At 49.3% G+C, this 20,270-nt stretch overlaps 1 long non-coding RNA gene across 1 annotated transcript in view; it reads right to left on the reverse strand.

The window, feature by feature from the left end:
* LOC144482100 (uncharacterized) overlaps positions 1-19,622 on the reverse strand; it is a 44,933-nt gene extending 25,311 nt beyond the window's left edge. Inside the window, exon 1 of the long non-coding RNA XR_013495855.1 lies at positions 19,523-19,622. This is a non-coding gene — a long non-coding RNA (uncharacterized LOC144482100). The remainder of the gene's footprint in view (positions 1-19,522) is intronic.
* Between the last annotated feature and the right edge of the window lie 648 nt (positions 19,623-20,270).

Consider the following 20,270-nt stretch of genomic DNA (forward strand, 5'->3'; position numbering starts at 1 on the left):
AAGCTGGCAGGAGGATTCTTGTTTCCAATTATGAACTTATTCACGTGCACTTATACTGACAGCTCGATGAGGTTTCCCAGCGATATTCAACCATTCATACTCAGAGGAAGTTTAACATTTATAAAGTGTCAAATGTCGGCTTACATTAACACTGCAATGAAGTTAATGTGAAAATCGCCTCGTCGCCACACACTGGTGCCTGTCCGGGTAACACTGAGGGAGAATTGAGCATGGCCAACGCACCTAACCAGCAACGTCTTTCAGACTGCGGGAGAAAACCGGAGAAACCAGATGAAACCCACGCAGATACAGAGAGAATGTGCAGACTCCACACAGACATTGACCCAAGGCAGGAACTGAACCCAGGTCTCTGGCGCTATGAGGCAGCAGCGCTACTCACTGTGACACCTCGTCAATGGTGACAGTTCGGGGAAAGAAATTCCAGAAGTACCTGCATGGCGGTGCAGCCCATAACATTGGCCCATATCCAGCTGTGGGCTTTATTACTGTCCGCCTACCATTACCCAGGAGGCTGAGTCACTGACGCCGATGCCTTGAGTTGGCTACGATTCACAAACACTTGTCGTACCCACAATGGAAGAGACGGTCATCATGAACTTTCTCAAAACTCTCCCAGTGGCTGCCAATAATATTCGGCTGTGGAGGCAAAATTACCCATTCCTGAATGAATTGAAGCAGCGAGTGCTGATGGGGGAATCCACAAGGCCGTTACAGTCTGAATTCACCCATATTGGAATGGCAGACAGCAGCTGACTGTGGAAGATGGCACACGCCTTTGGGGTTCAAGAGTGTCATCCTGAGCCAGGGTCACCATCCCATGGTGAACTTTACCATGGCCACCCAGGAGTGGCAAACTGAAGATCCTCCAAGTTGCCCTGTCTGGTGGCCAGGTATGGGGACGGATATTTGCCCATGGGTCAGTGTTGGCAATATCAACAAGGGCAGAAGTACCACCAATTACTACTCTTCACACGTGGGAATGGCCAGGACATCCGTAGACGTGGCTGCACACGGAGAGTGCCGGTCCGTTCATGGGGTCTATGTTCCTGATAATGGTAGATGCTGATTCAAAATGGATGGCCGTACACAGGGTGAGTTACTCAAACACAAGGACAAGAGTGGAGAAACTTCACACCTCTTTCATGACACCAGGGATCCCGCAGGTGTTTGTTTCTGAAAATGGACCACCCTTCATCAGCCAGGAATTTGTGCATTCGATGAAGTTGGACAGAATCTGACACGTTAGGGCAGTGTCATATTACCCATCATCCAACGGCCTGGCAGAAAGAGCGGCCCAAACAGTAAAAGCAGGTTCAAAATACCATCCCTCAGTCTCTTTGGACACCAAACCATCCAGATTTCATCTTCAATTACAGAATGACACCCTCCAACCCTCCCCCCGACCTCCCCTCTTCAACAACTGGAATAGCCCCAGCAGAGTTGTTGATGGGAAGTTCACTCCGCCCAATGTTAAGTCTGACCTTCTGAGGGCGGGAGCTAACACCCAGTGCCGTTCCCACCAGCCGGGAGAGGCACCTAAAGGCAGGAGATAGGTTATTGGTAAAGAATCATGGCAATGGATCCACGTGGTTATGAGGCACGGTCGAGTCTGGAACAGGGCCAGTTTCCTATCAAGTCCGCTTGGGAGATACCATCCTATGGGAATGCTTCAATCATCTACAAGCCATGAAGCCCCAAGCCGTGCAGGAAAAAGCAATTCCCAGCAGACCGGGAACTTTGGAAAGAATTCCAGGCACTCCGGCTCCTGTTCCCCATCTCCGCCAGTGGGAACCTCGGAGTCTGAAATGGACACAGTGGGTTTAGCCTCTCGACCACATTGTCACCCGATAAAGGGAACTCGGGCCACACGCTCATGGTGGAAGAGGCGAGCTCCGGTCTGCTGAACCCCACTCACTTCCGAGGCTGAGCAGCAGGAACCGGACCCAGCATTGAAACTCCAAAAAATGCTTCCAAGGTGGTCAGCCCTCGGCGGTTACTCAGACCTAGAGGGGGAGGGGGGGCAGTGACTTCAATCAGGTTCATGAGTTGGACACGGGCAAATATAAACTACCAAACTGAGGCCTGTGAAATGTGCCCACTCAGGGAGCTCCACAGAGTGCAAGCTGCAGAGAGTGAAGCACTGAGAGCTGGGGTAAGTGTGGGAGTTTAGGGAAGTGGTGGAGAGGTATTGCTGTGTCTTGTGTCCCTTACTGCCCGGTCCCTTACGGCCAGGTCCAGGGCGGGTAGGTGTCCCCCAGACATTACTGTTCAGAAAGTGACGTGAGCAGATGTGTTTATTGAGACTTTCAGAAGGCTTTCGACAAGGTCTCACATCGCAGACTGCCATGTAAAGTGAAAGCACATGGGATTACAGGCAATGTTTTGAGACGGATAGAAAGCTGGTTCACTGATAGAAAGCAAAGAGTTGGCAATAAATGGGCCTTTTTCTGATTAGCAGTCAGTGTCTAGTGGGGTTCTGCAGGAATCTGTGCACGGACCCCAACTGCTCACATTATATATTAATTATTTTGAAAATGGAACTAGATGTATCATCTCCAAATTTGCAGATGATAAAAGGTGTGTGAGGGTGAGCTATGAGAAACATGCAGACATGCTTCAGTGTGATTTGAACAGGCTCAATGTGTGGGGATGTGCAAAGCAGTTGCAGTAAAATGTGGATCAATGTGAAGTTATCCAATTTAGCAGCAATAATAGGAAGACAGATTATTATTTGAATGGGTGTAAATTGAGAGAGGTGGATACTCAGCGAGGCCTTGGTGTCCGTATGCATCAGTAAGTGAAAGTCAGCGCGCATGTACAACAGGCAGTAAAGAAGACAACTGTAATGCTGCCCTTCATAGGGATAAGATTGGAGTACAGGAAGAGAGATGTGTCATTGCAGTTGTACAGGGCATTGCTGAGGCCACATTTCGAGTATTGTGTGCAGTTTTGGTGTCCTTATCTGAAGAAGGATATCCTCGCTATAGAGGGAGTACAGCGAATGTTTACCAGGCTGATTCCTGGGATGGCAAGTCTGTGATATGAAGAGAGACTAAGTCGGTTAGGGCTTTATTCATTGGAGTTCATTCGAGTGAAACATATAATATTGGACCATGTTTAGACAGGGTAGATTCAGAAAGAATGTTCCTGATGCTCAGGGAGTTGAGGACGAGTGTTCATGGTTTGAGGATAAGCATCAACCTTTTAGAACAGAGGTGAGGAGAAATTTCTCCACTCTGATGACCTATGGACTTCGCTACCACAGAATGTAGCTGAGGCCAAAACCTTTCGTGATTTCAGGAAGAAATTATGTATCGCTCTTGGGGCTAAAGTGATCACGGGATATGGGAGCAAGGGATGGTCAGGATATTGAAGTTGATGATGATCCCTGATCAAACTGAATGTCGGAGCTGGGTCGAAGGGCCGAATGGCCTGCTCCTGCTGTTCCTATATTTCAATGTTTCTATGATTGTGAAGCTGAGGTGAGTCTGTACACGGTGTGAATCTGAACATGATCCGAGTCCGAACCTTGTGTGAATCTGAACAGCGTCTCTGTCTGAACCTGGGTGGGTCTGAACCTGGTGCGGGGCCTCTCGACATGATTGCCAGTATTCCACTTGCCTTCCTAACTGCCGATTGAACCTGCAGGTTAACCTTTAGAGAATCTTGAACAAGGCCTCCCAAATTCCTTTGTGCATCTGATTTTCTAAGCATTTCCCCATTTCGAAAATAGTCTCTGCCTCCATTCCTCCTTCCAAAGTGCATAACCTCACACTTTTCCTCCTTGTATTCCATCTGCCCCCTCTTTATCCACTGTCCTAACCTGTCCAAGTCCTTCTGCAGCCCTCCTCCTCCCCCTCCCCCCTCCCACTTCCGCAATACTCCCTGTCCCTCTGCATATAATTGTATCATCACCAAACTTAGCAACAGCGCCTTCATTTCGTTTTTCCAAATTATTAATGTGTATTGTGAAAGGTTGTGGTCCCAGGACCGACCCCCGAGGCACACCACTTGTCACCGGCTGCCATCCTGAGAGAAGATCCCTTCATCCCCACTCTCTGCCTTCTGCCAGTCAGCCAATCCTCTATCCATGCCAGGATCTTACCCTCAACACCATTGGCACTTAACTTATATAACAGTCTCCTATGCTGCGCCTTATCAAAGAAAGATCACCACCAATGCCACCACAATTTCCTCAGCTATGTCTTTTAGAACCCTGGGGTGTACTCCATCCGGTCCAGGTGATTTACCACCCACAGACCTTTCAGTTTCCCCAGAACCTTCTCCTGAGTGATGGCCACTACACCCACCTGTGTCCCCCGACTCTCCTGGAGCTCTGGCATCCCACTGGTGTCTTCCACCGTGAAGACTGATGCAAACTATTCAGTTCCTCTGCCATTTCTTTGTTTCCTATTATTCCTTCTCCAGCCTCATTTTTTAGTGATCCAATGGCTATTTTTGCCTCTCTCTTAACTTATATTGGAAAACCTTCTCCTCTCCTCTTTTATAATACAAGCTTGCTTACACTCATATTTCATCTTCTCCCCTCTTATTGCTTTTTTAAGTTGTCCTCTGCTTGCTTTCAAAAGCTTCTCAATCTTCTGCCTTCCCACTAATCCTTGCCACTAAGGATGCTTTCCCTTTTGTGTTTTTGCTGCCCTTGGCTTCCCCGTCAGCCATGGATTCCTCGTCCTCCCTGTGGCATGTTTCCTCCTCCTTGGGATGAATTTCTGTTGTGCCTCGCAAATAACTCTCAAGAACTCCTGTCATTGCTGTTCCACTTTCTCCCCTGCTCGGCTCCCTTTACAATCAACTCTGGCCAGCTCCACCTTCATGTCCTTGTAGTTATCTTTATTTAATTCAAATACCTTTACATCTGATTCCAGGTTCTTCCTCTCAAACTGCAGGGTAAATTCTATCATATTGTGGTCACTGCTCCCTAAGGGTTCCTTCACCTTAAGTTCCCTTATCAAGTCTGCCTCATTACACATCGCCAAATCCAGAATTGCCTGTTCCGTAGTAGGCTCTGTCACAAGCTGCTCCAAAAACCCTCTCTTAGACATTCCACAAATTCCTTTTCTTGGGATCCACGACCTATCTGATTTTCCCAGTCCACCTTAGAATCTTAGAAACCTACATATTGAAGTCCCCCATGATGATTGTAACATTGCCTTTTCTATCTCCTGATGTATTTTCTGCCCCTCATTCTCTCACTATCCTCATCCCTACCCTCAGACTGTACTTTACCCTTTACCTCCGCCAATCAGACACGATGTTTACATTTGAAGGCCAGTTTCCAATATTCAAAGTCTCTCTATTTTTCCCTTGCCTCCTTTTTCCCTTTTGCCTGTAATTCAGATTGATTCAATTATTTTGCTTGCTGTTCCTCCCTTTCCTTTTCTTTTCCCTGTAATTCAAATAGTTTTAATTATTTTTTATATTGAGTCACTTTCATTTGTAACTGAATTTCCAACGATTCTGACTGAGCTTCTGACAATTCCAAATGTTGTGCTATTGCCACAATTATCTCTCCTTTCTGTACTCTGTCAGGCAATGTCAACTGGAATGTGTTTCCAATTCCAAAAGCTTTGCTTTCGTCACTATCTGTCAGGTAACTTGCGTGACTTCCTCCACCCGCAGAAACTTCTGAGCCTCTGAAAGAGACATTAATCCAAACCACACTCCCTATTTAAACTGGAATACAACACCTGAAAAGAAAACACAAATCTGCTCAGCGCTCACTGTCTTTGAGTTCACTAATCCAAAATCAATCAAGAAATACAGGTTTCAATCCCGGAGCCCCCAGTTGTTCTCAGTCAGGTTGGATACTCCCAGTTGTTCCATGAAGCTCGAGTGACCTGTAACTCTTTACCTTGAATCTGGCTCGAAGGAGCACGAGAGGTTTCACTTCAGGTGGGAGTGAACTGACCCACGAGGAACTCTTATTCAATACAAAGTTTAATTGAGAATATTGTTGACATGTATAGTAAGACAATTAGCAAGAACATTTAACAATTACAAACAAGAAACACAACAACCACAATAATGTACAACTCTGAAGGAAATATCTCTGGTATGTTCCAACCAAAGCCAACATCCAATCCACAAAACCCTCCAAATCACCACAATACAACAGAGGTTAATGCCGAATTATTACACGTGTCCAGCCTCCTGGGCTGAATGCTCAAAATCCCTTGAGAAACTCAGCAGAGGTTGCAGTCGAGTCTGTTCCACAAAACACAGCCTTTTCAAAAGAGAAGGACAGGGAGAGGGAGAGAGATTGCTTCTGAGCTTGCTGCTAAACTGCTTCCCAAAACTAAACTAAAAGACCAAAAAAAAACCACCACCTGACTGCCACAGCTTAGCTCCACCTCCATGTAAGCTGCATGATTTAAACAAAATTGCTGAAAGGTCCACTCACATGACAACATTAACACCCTCACTCTCAACTCAGCACTCCCCATTACCCCAACACTCTCTCTCTCTCACCAACACTATCCTGTCACGTCAACACACCCCCTCACCTCAACACACCCCCGCTCACCTCAATACTCCCCTTCCCCTCTCTGCACAATCTCTATCACACAGACATTACACCCTTTCTCCTCAACACTAGCCGTCTCGCTTCTAAGTTCCCCCTCTCACATTTACATTGTCCCATAGAGGGTTAACATCAATTCCTCTCACCAGAACACGCGCTCTCAATTCAACACTCCCCCAATCAACACAACTCTCCCCCTCTCACCTTAACATGTTCCCCCCCTCACATCAATCCTCCCACTCACTTCTACATTCCCCCACGCACCACAACACTACCCATCTCATCTCGACGCTCCTCACCTCAAGATCCCCAAGATATGAATTTCCCGTCCCACACCGCATGGGAGTCGGAGCAGATGGGCACAGACCGTGTCAAGATCCAATTACCTCTGGTGGGATTATCCGAATTTGGGGAGAGCGCGGGGCCAAATCCGACACTCTGTCTCACATCAACATTCTCCCTCTCTCATATCAGCTCTCTCTTCCCATCTCAGCACTCTGTCTCGCCTCAGCTCCCGCCATCTCCTTTTAACTTTCCCCCTCACCTCAACAAACTCCCCCTCATCTCAATACACCGCCTCTCAACTCATCACTCTCCCCCTCACTTCCATAATAAACTTTCACTCCACACACAGCCCCCCACTCCACCCAACTCAAACATCCGCCAGTTGTCCCTGCCCTGGGTGTGTTTGCTGGGGAAATTGCAGATGGAGTTTTATCTTGTGTTTCCCCGATGCTACACCTGTCCCTGCAGATGCAGAAATAACCTGATTCTTATTGGAACCAGGTATTTAGGAACAGCAGTGACCGCACTCTCCTTTCACAACCTGCACAGATACATTACTGAATTGCTCTGATTGTCAATACACATCCAGGTGCATGGCTAACCTCATTCCTACTGTCTTTACCTTCCAGGTGTATCACCAACTTCATTCTTATTACCAACTGACAAACAGATACATCACTGACCTCACTCTTATTGTCGCTACTGATTCCCTGCGACCCCCGCGTTACAAAACGAATAAAGGCAACACAGCAGCAGCGTCACACAAACTGTCTCAAAAACCTTCAGCTCCTTCAATCATTCTGATCCTGGGCTGATCTCAACAACATAAAGTTTGAATGCAGAATGTAAGTTTGTTCCTCCACGAATACACTTGGATTAAATAATTGCGGAACAGAGCATCTATTTCAGGTCAAGCAGAGGTGGCAGTGTGGGAGCATGGTGCTAAATATCAGAATTATCTGTATCAATATCTGACTGCTCAGAGACCGGAATTAAAATAAATATATTCACTGCATGTGAAACATGTATAAAATGATATGCATTACAAAGTTACTGCTGGTGTTCAGTGACTGGAACTAATGTTATTCACCTTGAGATCTCTATAAATGTACCTCTTCTGTTCTGTACAGTCAGTTGGAGAAACGGATTTCGAAATGTTTTTCAATTAGATTGTATAAGATCTCCACATGCATTTTCACAAATTCCCTCAATAAATCCCCAGCTGAATTTAACAAGGCAATCCCCACCAATTGAATTCTGGTTTTCACTCTGCGTGAGATGTCAGCACCACCGGGAATGTCACCCCGCTTGGTTAACGCTGACACACAGACTCACTGTTACTGGGAGATATTGCAATGTGTTCTTGTGTTGGATCGGGTCATCTCACTGTCCCAATACTGCAAACAATCACAATATGGAACGGGTTCTCACTTCTACACGGGACAATTATTCCCCATTTGGCATTGATTGCAATCAGTTGATCAATCTGATTTACTTAACTGGGGCAGTTTTCACCTGGCCTTCATCAATCGAGAGATTGAGTTTAGGAGTCCGGGGATAATGATGCAGCTATATAAGACCCTCGTCAGACCCCACTTGGAGTACTGTGCTCAGTTCTGGTCGCCACATTACAGGAGGGACGTGGAAATTATTGAAAGGGTGCAGAGAAGATTTACAAGGATGTTGCCTGGATTGGTTGGCATGCCTCATGAGGATATGTTGAGAGAGCTCGGTCTTTTCTCCTTGGAGAGATGAAGGATGAGAGGTGACCTGATAGAGGTATAAAAGATGTTGAGTGGTATAGATCAGGTGGACTCACAGAGGCTTTTTCCCAGGGCTGAAATGGCTGCTACGAGAGGACACAGGTTAAAGGTGCTGGGGAATAGCTACAGAGGAGATGTGAGGGGTAGGTTTTGCACTCAGAGGGTGGTGGGTGAGTGGAATCGGCTGCCGCCAGTGGTGGTGGAGGCAAACTCGATGGTGTCTTTTAAGAGACTCCTGGATGAGTACATGGGACTTAATAGGATTGAGGGTTCTAGGTAAGCCTGTATATAAGCCGAGGTAGGTAGGGACATGACCGGCGCAACTTGTGGGCCGAAGGGCCTGTTTGTGCTGTAGCTTTTCTATGTTCTTTACAACAGAAAATGTTTGCAATTCATTCATTCGAATTCCCAAGTGTCTGAACTGTATTTAGGAAAGGTCTGAAGGAGTATTTCACAAAACTATAACAACAAATTAACAGAAGACAGTTATTATGAAAGCACGTGTGGAAAATATCATTATCAGTGAGGCTGCCCTGGGATTACTTCATGGACAGTGATGGAAACGTGTTTGATACAGAAGATACACGTCCCTTTTATCAGCCTGTTTGAATTGGCAGTGCAGCAAGACCATACACTTTACCCAGTGCTGTCCCTATCCTTGGAAATGTTCAATGGAAGCACAATTTACAGGAACCCAATGGCAAATACAGAAACATGGTTCAGAATGGGGTTCGACACAGAGTAAACACCCTTTGCAGTCAACTATTCAATGGGACACTGCAGAGTGAGCTTTGCTCTGTCTGCAATCCCGTGTGTAACTGTTCTGGGAGGGTTTCAGAGGGCAGTATCAAGAGGAGATGTATCTGTATTGAACTTTTCTTTACCCATACATGGGATTTTTTTCTGGCAATATACAGGGAGAGCAGAACTATATGTATCTCTGTGTCCACCTGCGCTCGAGTTCCTGATAGGACAGTGTGGAGAGATTTTCTGTGGACCTTACCCTGTTCTGCTCTTGCTCAGGTCTTTAGTGTTTGGACAGTCTATGCAGACATTTTTTGTGCATCTCACCCTTGCTACCCCTTCACTGGAGTTCTTGGTGAAACAGTGTGATGGGAGGTTTCTGGAAATCTCAGCCTGAGCTGCATCTGAACTCTCACTAGTTGCATCTGTCTTTGGAGAGTTTGATGGGGACATTATAGAGGGAGATTTATTCTACATTTAACGACGTACTGTCCCTATCCTGGGTATCCTGGGAGTGCTTGATGAGGACACTGGAGAGAGAGGTTTATTATGTATCTACCCCCCCATCCCGGCCAATGCTGTAGCCGTTCTGGGTGGTGCAGAGGGAATTTTACCGTGTGAATGTTTGATGGGCACAGTCTTAAATTTACTCTGTGTCTATCCCCATGCTGTACACGTCCTGGGAGTGTTTGATGGGGACATTGATGAGGGAAATTTACTCTGTATCTAACCCCGTCCAGTACCTGTCCTGTACGTTGCCCGTCTCCCAAGTTAGCATGGCTAATCCAACTAACTCCCACATCTTTGGAGTGTGGGAGGAAATGAGAGCACACAGAGGATTCCCACGCAGACAGGGGAGAACGTGCGCACTCCACACAGAGAGTGACCCGAGGCTGGAATCAAACCCGGGTCTTTGGCGCCATGAGGCAGCAGCGCCAACCAGTGTGTTACAGAACCTCACCCACACCACAAAATTCCCTTCTCACCTCCACACTCCCACTGTCACCTCCACACTCCCACTGTCACCTCAACACTCCCCCTCTCGCCTCCACGCTCCCCCCCGCTCGCCTCCGCGCTCCCCCCCGCTCGCCTCCGCGCTCCCCCCCTCTCGCCTCCGCGCTCCCCCCCTCTCGCCTCAGCGCTCCCCCCTCTCGCCGCAGCGCTCCCCCCCTCTCCCCCTCACGCCTCAACGCTCTCCCCCTCTCGCCTCAGCGCTCCCCCCCTCTCGCCGCAGCGCTCCCCCCCTCTCCCCCTCTCGCCACAACGCTCTCCCCCTCTCGCCTCAGCGCTCCCCCCCTCTCGCCTCCGCGCCCCCCCCCTCTCGCCTCAGCGCTCCCCCCCTCTCGCCTCAACGCTCTCCCCCTCTCGCCTCAACGCTCTCCCCCTCTCGCCTCAACGCTCTCCCCCTCTCGCCTCAACGCTCTCCCCCTCTCGCCTCAACACTCTCCCCCTCTCGCCTCAACGCTCTCCCCCTCTCGCCTCAAAGCTCTCCCCCTCTCGCCTCAACGCTCTCCCCCTCTCGCCTCAACGCTCTCCACCTCTCGCCTCAACGCTCTCCACCTCTCGCCTCAACGCTCTCCCCCTCTCGCCTCAACGCTCTCCCCCTCTCGCCTCAACGCTCTTCGCCTCAACGCTCTCCCCCTCTCGCCTCAACGCTCTCCACCTCTCGCCTCAACGCTCCCCCCTCTCGCCTCAACGCTCTCCCCCCTCTCGCCTCAACGCTCTCCCCCCTCTCGCCTCAACACTCTCCCCCTCTCGCCTCAACATCCACCCCTCTCGCCTCAACGCTCCCCCCCTCTCGCCTCAACGCTCTCCCCGTCTCGCCTCAACGCTCTCCCCCTCTCGCCTCAACGCTCTCCCCCTCTCGCCTCAACACTCTCACCCTCTCGCCTCAACACGCTCCCCCTCTCGTCTCAACGCTCCCCCCCTCTCACCTGTCCACACTGTCTATCTCACCCTCTGCTATACCTGCACTGGAGATTCGTGTTTGGACAGTGTAGAGGGAGACAGTTTGTGTATCTGGGCCTGTGCTGCATCTACAATGAGGGTATTTGATGGGAGTGTAGAGGCAGCTTATCCTTGTAAATGTCTGATGGGCGCAAGCTGACGGATATCGAGCCTGAAGGTTGCCTGACTAAGTTGAACCTTCACTTTAGCAGCCATGAGACCGCCTGGTCACACAGTTAAGATGGGGTGGGAGTGACACTGGACCTCTGTAGCTGACATTGGAGTGTTTGATGGGATGTTGCAGATGATGTTTGCTCCGTGTTTAAGGGCTGTCACCGTTCCCTCCGCACTCTGGCTGGCAGCGTGAGGGGACAGACTGACTTCACACCTAATCCCTGCAGTAAATATCCTGGGAGTGTTTGTTGGATCAGTGTGTATTGATATAACACCATGTTGTTCCCCTCTCATCTGAAAGCTCCCTCCTCACATCAACACACTCCCTCTCACCTCAGTAACCGCCTCTCACCTCAACTCCCACCGTCCACAGCAACACCCCTCACCTCAACACTGAACCTCTCACCTCAAAATTCCCCTTCACCTCAACACTCTCTCTCTCACCCCACTCACATCAAAAATAGGATTGACCTTGTGAGTTCCTTCAATCTTTCTGATTCTAGGCTGCCATCAACAGCATAACGTTTCACTGTGCACCGTCCGTCTGTTCCTCCAGAACAAAGAACAATACAGCACAGGAACAGGCCCTTCGGCCCTCCAAGCCCGTGCCACTCCCTGGTCCAAACTAGACCATTCTTTTGTATCCCTCCATTCCCACTCCGTTCATGTGGCTGTCTAGATAAGTCTTCAACGTTCCCAGTGTGTCCGCCTTCACCACCTTGCCTGGCAGCGCATTAGAGGCCCCCAGCACCCTCTGTGTAAAATATGTCCTTCTGATATCTGTGTTAAACCTCCCCCCCCCTTCACATTGAACCTATGACCCCTCGTGAACATCACCACCGACCTGGGGAAAAGCTTCCCACCGTTCACCCTATCTATGCCTTTCATAATTTTATACACCTCTATTAAGTCTCCCCTCATCCTCCGTCTTTCCAGGGAGAACAACCCCAGTTTACCCAATCTCTCCTCATAACTAAGCCCCTCCATACCAGGCAACATCCTGGTAAACCTCCTCTGTACTCTCTCCAAAGCCTCCAGTAGTGTGGCGACCAGAATTGGACACAGTAATCCAAATGCGGCCGAACCAACGTTCTATACATCTGCAACATCAGACCCCAACTTTTATACTCTATGCCCCGTCCTATAAAGGCAAGCATGCCATGTGCCTTCTTCACCACCTTCTCCACCTGTGACGTCACCTTCAAGGATCTGTGGACTTGCACACCCAGGTCCCTCTGCGTGTCTACACCCTTTATGGTTCTGCCATTTATGTATAGCTCCTCCCTACATTATTTCTACCAAAATGCATCACTTCATATTTATCAGGATTGAACCCAATCTGCCATTTCTTTGCCCAAATTTCCAGCCTATCTATATCCTTCTGTAGCCTCTGACAATGCACCTCACTTTCTGCAAGTCCTGCCAATTTTGTGTCGTCCGCAAACTTACTGATCACCCCAGTTACACCTTCTTCCAGATCGTTTGCATAAATCACAAACAGCAGAGGTCCCAATACAGAGCCCTGCGGAACTCCACTAGTCACAGGCCTCCAGCCGGAAAAAGACCCTTCCACTACCACCCTCTGTCTTCTGTGACCAAGCTAGTTCTCCACCCATCTAGCCACCTTCCCCTTTATCCCATGAGATCCAACCTTTTTCACCAGCCTACCATGAGGGACTTTGTCAAACGCTTTACTAAAGTCCATATAGACGACATCCACGGCCCTTCCCTCGTCAACCATTCTGGTCACTTCTTCAAAAAACTCCACCAGGTTAGTGAGGCATGACCTCCCTCTCACAAAACCATGCTGACTATCGTTAATGAGTTTATTCCTTTCTAAATGCGCATACATCCTATCTCTAAGAATCTTCAACAACTTGCCCACCACGGACGTCAAGCTCACCGGCCTATAATTTCCCAGGTTATTCTTCCTACCCTTCTTAAATAACGGGACCACATTAGCTATCCTCCAATCCTCTGGGACCTCACCTGCGTCCAGTGACGAGACAAAGCTTTGCGTCAGAGGCCCAGCGATTTCATCTCTCGTCTCCCTGAGCAGCCTTGGATAGATTCCATCAGGCCCTGGGGATTTGGCAGTCTTTATATTCTCTAACAAACCTAACACTTCCTCCCTTGTAATGGAGATTTTCTCCAACGGTTCAACACTCCCCTCCGAGACACTCCCAGTCAACACATCCCTCTCCTTTGTGAATACCGACGCAAAGTATTCATTTAGGATCTCCCCTACTTCTTTGGGCTCCAAGCATAATTCCCCACTTTTGTCCCTGAGAGGTCCGATTTTTTCCCTGACAACCCGTTTGTTCCTAACGTATGAATAAAATGCCTTGGGATTCTCCTTAATCCTGTCTGCCAAGGACATTTCGTGACCCCTTTTTGCCCTTCGAATTCCCCATTTCAGTTCCTTGCTACTTTCTTTGTACTCCTCCAGAGCTCCCTCTGTTTTTAGCTGCCTGGACCTAACATATGCCTCTCTTTTCTTTTTGACCAGTCCCTCAATTTCCCTGGTTATCCACGGTTCTCGAATCCTATCCTTCTTTTTTACAGGCACATGCCTGTCCTGTAGCCCTAACAACTGTCCCTTAAAATACTCCCACATGCCAGATGTGGATTTACCCTCAAAGAGCCTCTCCCAATCAAGAGCTGCCAATTTCTGCCTAATCCCACGAAAGTTAGCCTTCCCCCAATCCAACACCTTACCCTTGGGACACCACTCATCCTTTCCCATCACTATCCTAAAGCTAATAGAATTGTGGTCACGATTTGCTACATGTTCCCCTACCGAAACTTTGAAGACCTGACCGGGCTCATTCCCCAGTACTAGGTCCAGTATAGCCCCTCTCTAGTCGGGCTATCTGCATATTGTTCCAAAGAACCCTCCTGTACGCATTTTACAAATTCCTCCCCATTTCAGAGTCCCAGCTCTCAGCGATTTCCACTCTATACCAGGGAAATTGAAGTCTCCCACTACAACAACCCTATTTTTCCTGCACCTATCCAGTATCTCCTGACATATCCGTTCTTCCACTTCCCTCGGGTTGTTAGGGGGCCTGTAGTATAGCCCCAACATAGTGACTGCGCCCTTCATGTTTCTAAGCTCCACCCAGAGTGACTCGTTACACGACCCCTCTGAATTGTCCTCCCTCTGCACCGCTGTAATATGCTCTCCAACTAATACTGCTACTCCCCCACCTCTTTTGGCCCCTCCTCTGTCTCGCCTAAAACACTTGTACCCCGGAATATTCAGCTGCCAGTCCTGTCCCTCTTTCAACCAAGTCTCTGTCACGGCAACCACATCCAAATCCCTCGTGAGCATTAAGGCCCTAAGTTCGTCTGTCTTACCTGCTACGCTCCTTGCATTGAAGTATAAGCACTCCAGACCTCCAGGCTCAGTGAGGTCGTCCTCCCCCAGAGTGCTCTTCTTCTTTGCCAGCTTTGTCCCAGTCCCAAGCTCGTCCCCAGCCTCTACACTTGTAGACCTAATATTTTGATCCCCACCCCCCTGCCATACTAGTTTAAACCCCCCCGAACTGCACTAGCAAAACTCCCAGCCAGGATATTCGTGCCCTTTCAACATAGTTGTGACCCGTCCTTCTTGTACAGGTTCCATCCTCTCCTGAAAACTTCCCATTGATCTAGGAAAATGAAGACCTCCCTCCTGAACCAGTCCTTTAGCCAAGCATTCAATTGTACTAACTCCCTATTCTTAGCCTCACTGGCACCAGGCATCGGGAGCAGCCCGAAGATGGCCACCCTGGAGGCCCTACTTTTTAGTCCATTTCCCAACTCCCTGAATTGCTCTCGTAGGATCCCCCTGCTCTTCCTATCTACGTCATTTGCATCAATGTGTACAATGATATCCGTTTCTTTATCTTCCCCTTTTAAGATGCCTCCTATCCGCTCGGTGACATCCATTTCCCCAGCACCAGGTAGGCAGACTACCATCCTGGAGTCCCGTTCGCAACCACAGAATCGCCTGTCTGTGCCTCTAACCGACGCATCCCCCACCACTATTGCTCTCCTAACCCCTCTCTTTCCTTTCCAGGCCACAGAACCTGACTCTGTGCCAGTGACCTGGTCAGAAATACCCGAGTGTTAAATAATTTCTGAACAGGGCACGAATATCCTGAATAGGGGCGGCACGGTAGCACAGTGGGGGGCGGCATGGTAGCACAGTGGTTAGCACTGCTGCTTCACAGCTCCAGGGTTCGATTCCCGGCTCAGGTCACTGTCTGTGTGGAGTTTGCACATTCACTTCGTGTCTGCGTGGGTTTCCTCCGGGTGCTCCGGTTTCCTCCCACAGTCCAAAGATGTGCGGGTTAGGTTGATTGGCCATGCTAAAAATTGCCCTTAGTGTCCTGAGATGCGTAGGTTAGAGGGATTAGCGGTTAAAGATGTGGGGATATGGGGGTAGGGCCTGGGTGGGATTGTGGTCGGTGCAGACTCGATGGGCCGAATGGCCTCTTTCTGTACTGTAGGGTTTCTATGATTTCTATGATTTCTATAGCATCTATTTCAGGTCAGGGAAAGGTAGCGGCGTTGAAGCATGATGCTAAATACCAGCATTAACTATACCAATGTCTGATTTCTCCATGTCCCGTGTTATATTGAATTGGATGAGAATTTAGGAGGCATGGTTAGTAAGTTTGGAGATGACATCAGAATTGGTGGCATAGTGGACAGTGAAGGTTATCTCCGATTGCAATCGGATCTTGATCAATTGGGCCAGCGGGTTGACAAATGGCAGATGAAGTTTAATTTAGATAAATGCAAGGTGATGCATTTTGGTTGATCGAATCAGGGCAGGATTTACTGAGTTAATGGTAGAGCGTTGGGGAGAGTTACAGAACAAAGAAATCGAGAGCGGGGGTGAGGGAAAAACAGACATTGACAGCAAAACAGAGGTGTGGATTGAAGTGAGGAGGTGGGATGAGACACAGGTTCTGGGGGGTGTCCAGTGTGGGGTCAGTGCCCAGCTCCCTGTCTCTGGAGAAAAGCCTCAGTCACAGCCCTCTGGGATTCCCAATTTACAGAAATAAACAACTAAATAAACAAATAAATAAATGTTGGGAGGCTGATTTTAAAAAGTCTCCAAGGAATGGACACAGCTTGTTCCCAGTTTAAAGAGGGGAGTTTATCTCTTTCTGTGACTGAGATGTTGTCTATTCAGACTCGGAATATACGTGGCGTTCAGTGTCTGGGTGGGAGGATTACACCAGGCATGAAGCTGGGAGAATTACATTTCTCCCCTTTGTCCCATCCGGATATCGTCAAATTATTGCTCATGGGATCTGGCTGTGCATCAATAACCAGCTGCCTTTCCTGAACTCCAACTTGTAAACACGCAAATTTAAAATGGAACTGACTGTAAAACATGTGAGGGATGAGGGAGGGAAACGTTCCCAATTCCAGAGTCCTGACTGTGTTTTTAGAAGGGGTGGTGCCAGGGGCAGGGGCTCAGGACAGGGGATTACTATCACTGCCTCTGTCACTCCAGCTTTCCGGGCTGGAGAGAATTGTTGTGTTTCACTGGAGTGGAGCGAATCCTGCTCTTTGCCCCAAGGTTTAATGCAGCCTCTGTGACTAGGCCACAATTCAAGCCCGAAATGCAGCAGAAACAGATGGAGAGAGAGACAGACAGAGTGAGGGGAGAAATGAGGGGGATATAAAACAGCTGGATGTGGTGGGTTAAACTGAGGCGGTTAGTGGGAGCAGGGCTTCAATGAGGGACAGACTCTGCATTTTAATTCTGAGGGCCCGTTGGGGCGTGTCTCAGTCTCTTTGCCTCTGCCTCCATCTCTGCCTGTTGCAGTCTCTTTGTCTCATTCTCTCTCTCTCTCTGTCGCTGCCTGTAAACATTTACTCAATTGTAAAATCTTTGCAAACTAGATGCCTGTCAGTTTCGACATTACAATCATGCAGGAATTGAGAGAGAGAGCTCCACTATGAGAAAGGCTGCACTGAAATTTAAAATTCCCATTATTTTTGGGATCTTCGTATGCACAGGGTGAAAACTCCACACAGAGTGACCAAAGGTGGGAATGGAACGTGATTCACTGGCGCTGTGAGGCAGCAGTGCGAACCATGTGGCACCGTGCCCTTGAACGAAATGGCTTGCTCGGCCATTTGGGAGGACAGCTGAGAGTCAGCCACGTTGCTGTGGCTCTGGAATGACATGTAGACCAGACCAGGTAAGGACGGCAGATTTCCTTCTCTATGGACATTACTGAAGCAGGGGGAGGGTGAATGGGTGCAGAGAGAAATGGAGAGTGAGAGGGAGTGAGAGTGACAGGGAGAAAGAGGGAGACAGCGAGTTCCAGGCTCCCACCACCCTCTGTGTAAAACAACTTGCCTCGGACAACTCCTTTAAACCTTCCCCCTCCACCTTAAACCTATTCCCCCGAGTAATTCACTCTTCCACCCTGCGAAAAAGCTTCTGACTATCCACTCTGTCCATGCCCCTCATAATCTTGTAGACTTCTATCAGGTCTCCCCTCAACCTCCGTCGTTCCAGTGAGAACAAACCAAGTTTCTCCAACCTCTCCTCATAGCTAATGCCCTCCATACCAGGCAACATTCAGAAAAAACTTTTCTGTACTCTCTCCAAAGCCTCCACATCCTTCTGTTAGTGTGGTGACCAGAATTGAACACTATATTCTACATGCGGCCTGACTAAGATTCTATAAATCTGCAACATGATTTGCCAATTTTTAAACTCAATGCCCCGGCCGATGAAGGCGACCATGCCGTATGCCTTCTTGACGACCTTCTCCACCTGCGTTGCCACACAGTGACCTGTGTACCTGTCAAATTCAACAATAAACTAAAATGTAAAAAAGACAAACAAATTCAACAACAACAACCCCAACATTGAAAACCACGAATAAATTCAACAACAACCCCAACATTGAAATCCCAAATGCCTTCTTGACTACCTTCTCCACCTGCGTTGCCACTTTCAGTGACCTGTGCACCTGTACACCCAGATCCCTCTGCCTTTCAATACTCTTAAGGGTTCTGCCATTTACTCTATATTTCCGATCTGTACTGGACCTTCCAAAATGCATTCCCTCACATTTGTCCGGATTAAACTCCATCTGCCACCTCTCTGCCCAAGTCTTCAACCAATCTATTGAAGATAGATCGCCCCCTGCAATCCCTCACCCGCATCCCCTCCCCGAGCCCCACCGCTTCCTCCACCTCTGCCCCACCCCCCCACGCCTGCAAACCCTCCCCCATGCAACCGCTGCCCCGCAACGCCTTATTCCCTCCCCTACAACCCTTCTTCCGCAACCCCTTTCCCCAACCCCCGCAAACCCTCCCCACTCCAACCACTCTCCTGCCACCCCTGCCCCGCAACCCCTCACCCCCTGCCCCTCACTCCCACAACTACTCACCCCATCCCCCCAACACCTCGCCCGCTTCTCCGCAACCCCTCACTCCACAACCTCTCCACCCGCAACCCCTCACCCCCTGCCCCTCACCCTCATCCCCCGCAACTACTCACCCCAACCTCTCTCCCCCGCCCCCTCAATACCAATTGAGTCTAATCAATGTACTTGGACTATCAGCGACCATACCTTGTGTATTGATGTGTTTGTCCAGAAGCTTCTTCAATCAGAGAGTCCCTGCCTCCAGCAGCCACTCAGGCAGCGAGGTCCAGATTTCCAACACAGTCTGCTCAACATTCTGTCCCCACATCCCCTCTGAAACACACTCACCTTTAACCTCTGCCCTTTGGTCAAACCCAGACCAAGATGGCACTGGGCATGCGCTCTCCCCACATTGCCCCTCACAAAGATGGCACTGAACATGCGCTCTCCCCACATTGCCCCTCACAAAGATGGCACTGAACATGCGCTCTCCTCACATTGCTCCTCACAAAGACGGCGGCGGTGCAGGCGCACAACCCCGCTGTAAACATGGCGGCGGTGAACTCGGGGCAGAAACGGGGAACAATACTGGGCTCCCGCTGGGTACAAACGGGGAACCGGCGATTTCATTCTCTGAGTTTCCGCTGTACACAAACCTGGTTATGAATCCTCTCCGCCCACCCGCCGGATCCATCGCTCCCCCCGAGCCGCCATTCCACTCACTGACATCAAATCACCCATTGCCATCCCGCACACTGCGCATGCTCCACTCCCAGCCCCGCCCCTCATTCACTCCGATTGGTTGGAGGACCAGCCCCTCCCGCTCGGTAATCCAGTCCCGCCCCCTTCTCCTCCTATTGGTCCGGAGCTGCCGTCAATCAGCCGGGCATTGTGACGGTGTGAGATGGTGGGCGGGGCAACAGCACCAGGTTAAAGGTCAACAGGTCGATTTGGCAGCACAAGACACGAGCTTTCGGAGCACTGCTCCTTGATCAGGGGAGTGGGAGATGTGTTCACAAACAGGGCCGACAGAGACAATAACTCAATTTACACAATAACGGTTGGAATGTGAGTCTTCGGGGAAGCGTTCTCCAAGGCTGCCTTCACCACACACGACAGCGCAGAGTCACTGCGCAGAGACTGATAGTCAAGTTCCACACACATGAGGACGGCCCCAACCGCCATCTTGGGTTCATGTCACACTATCTGGATGATCTGGATGAGGAAGTGGAGGGATGGGTTGGTAAGTTTGCCGACGACACGAAGGTTGGTGGGGTTGTGGATAGTCTGGAGGGATGTCAGAAGTTACAGAGGGACATAGATAGGATGCAAGACTGGGCGGACAAGTGGCAGATGGACTTCAACCCAGATAAATGCGTCGTGGTCCATTTTAGCAGGTCGAAT

The sequence above is a fragment of the Mustelus asterias genome, assembly GCF_964213995.1.
Source record: "Mustelus asterias chromosome 26 unlocalized genomic scaffold, sMusAst1.hap1.1 SUPER_26_unloc_14, whole genome shotgun sequence".
Lineage (NCBI taxonomy): Eukaryota > Metazoa > Chordata > Chondrichthyes > Carcharhiniformes > Triakidae > Mustelus > Mustelus asterias.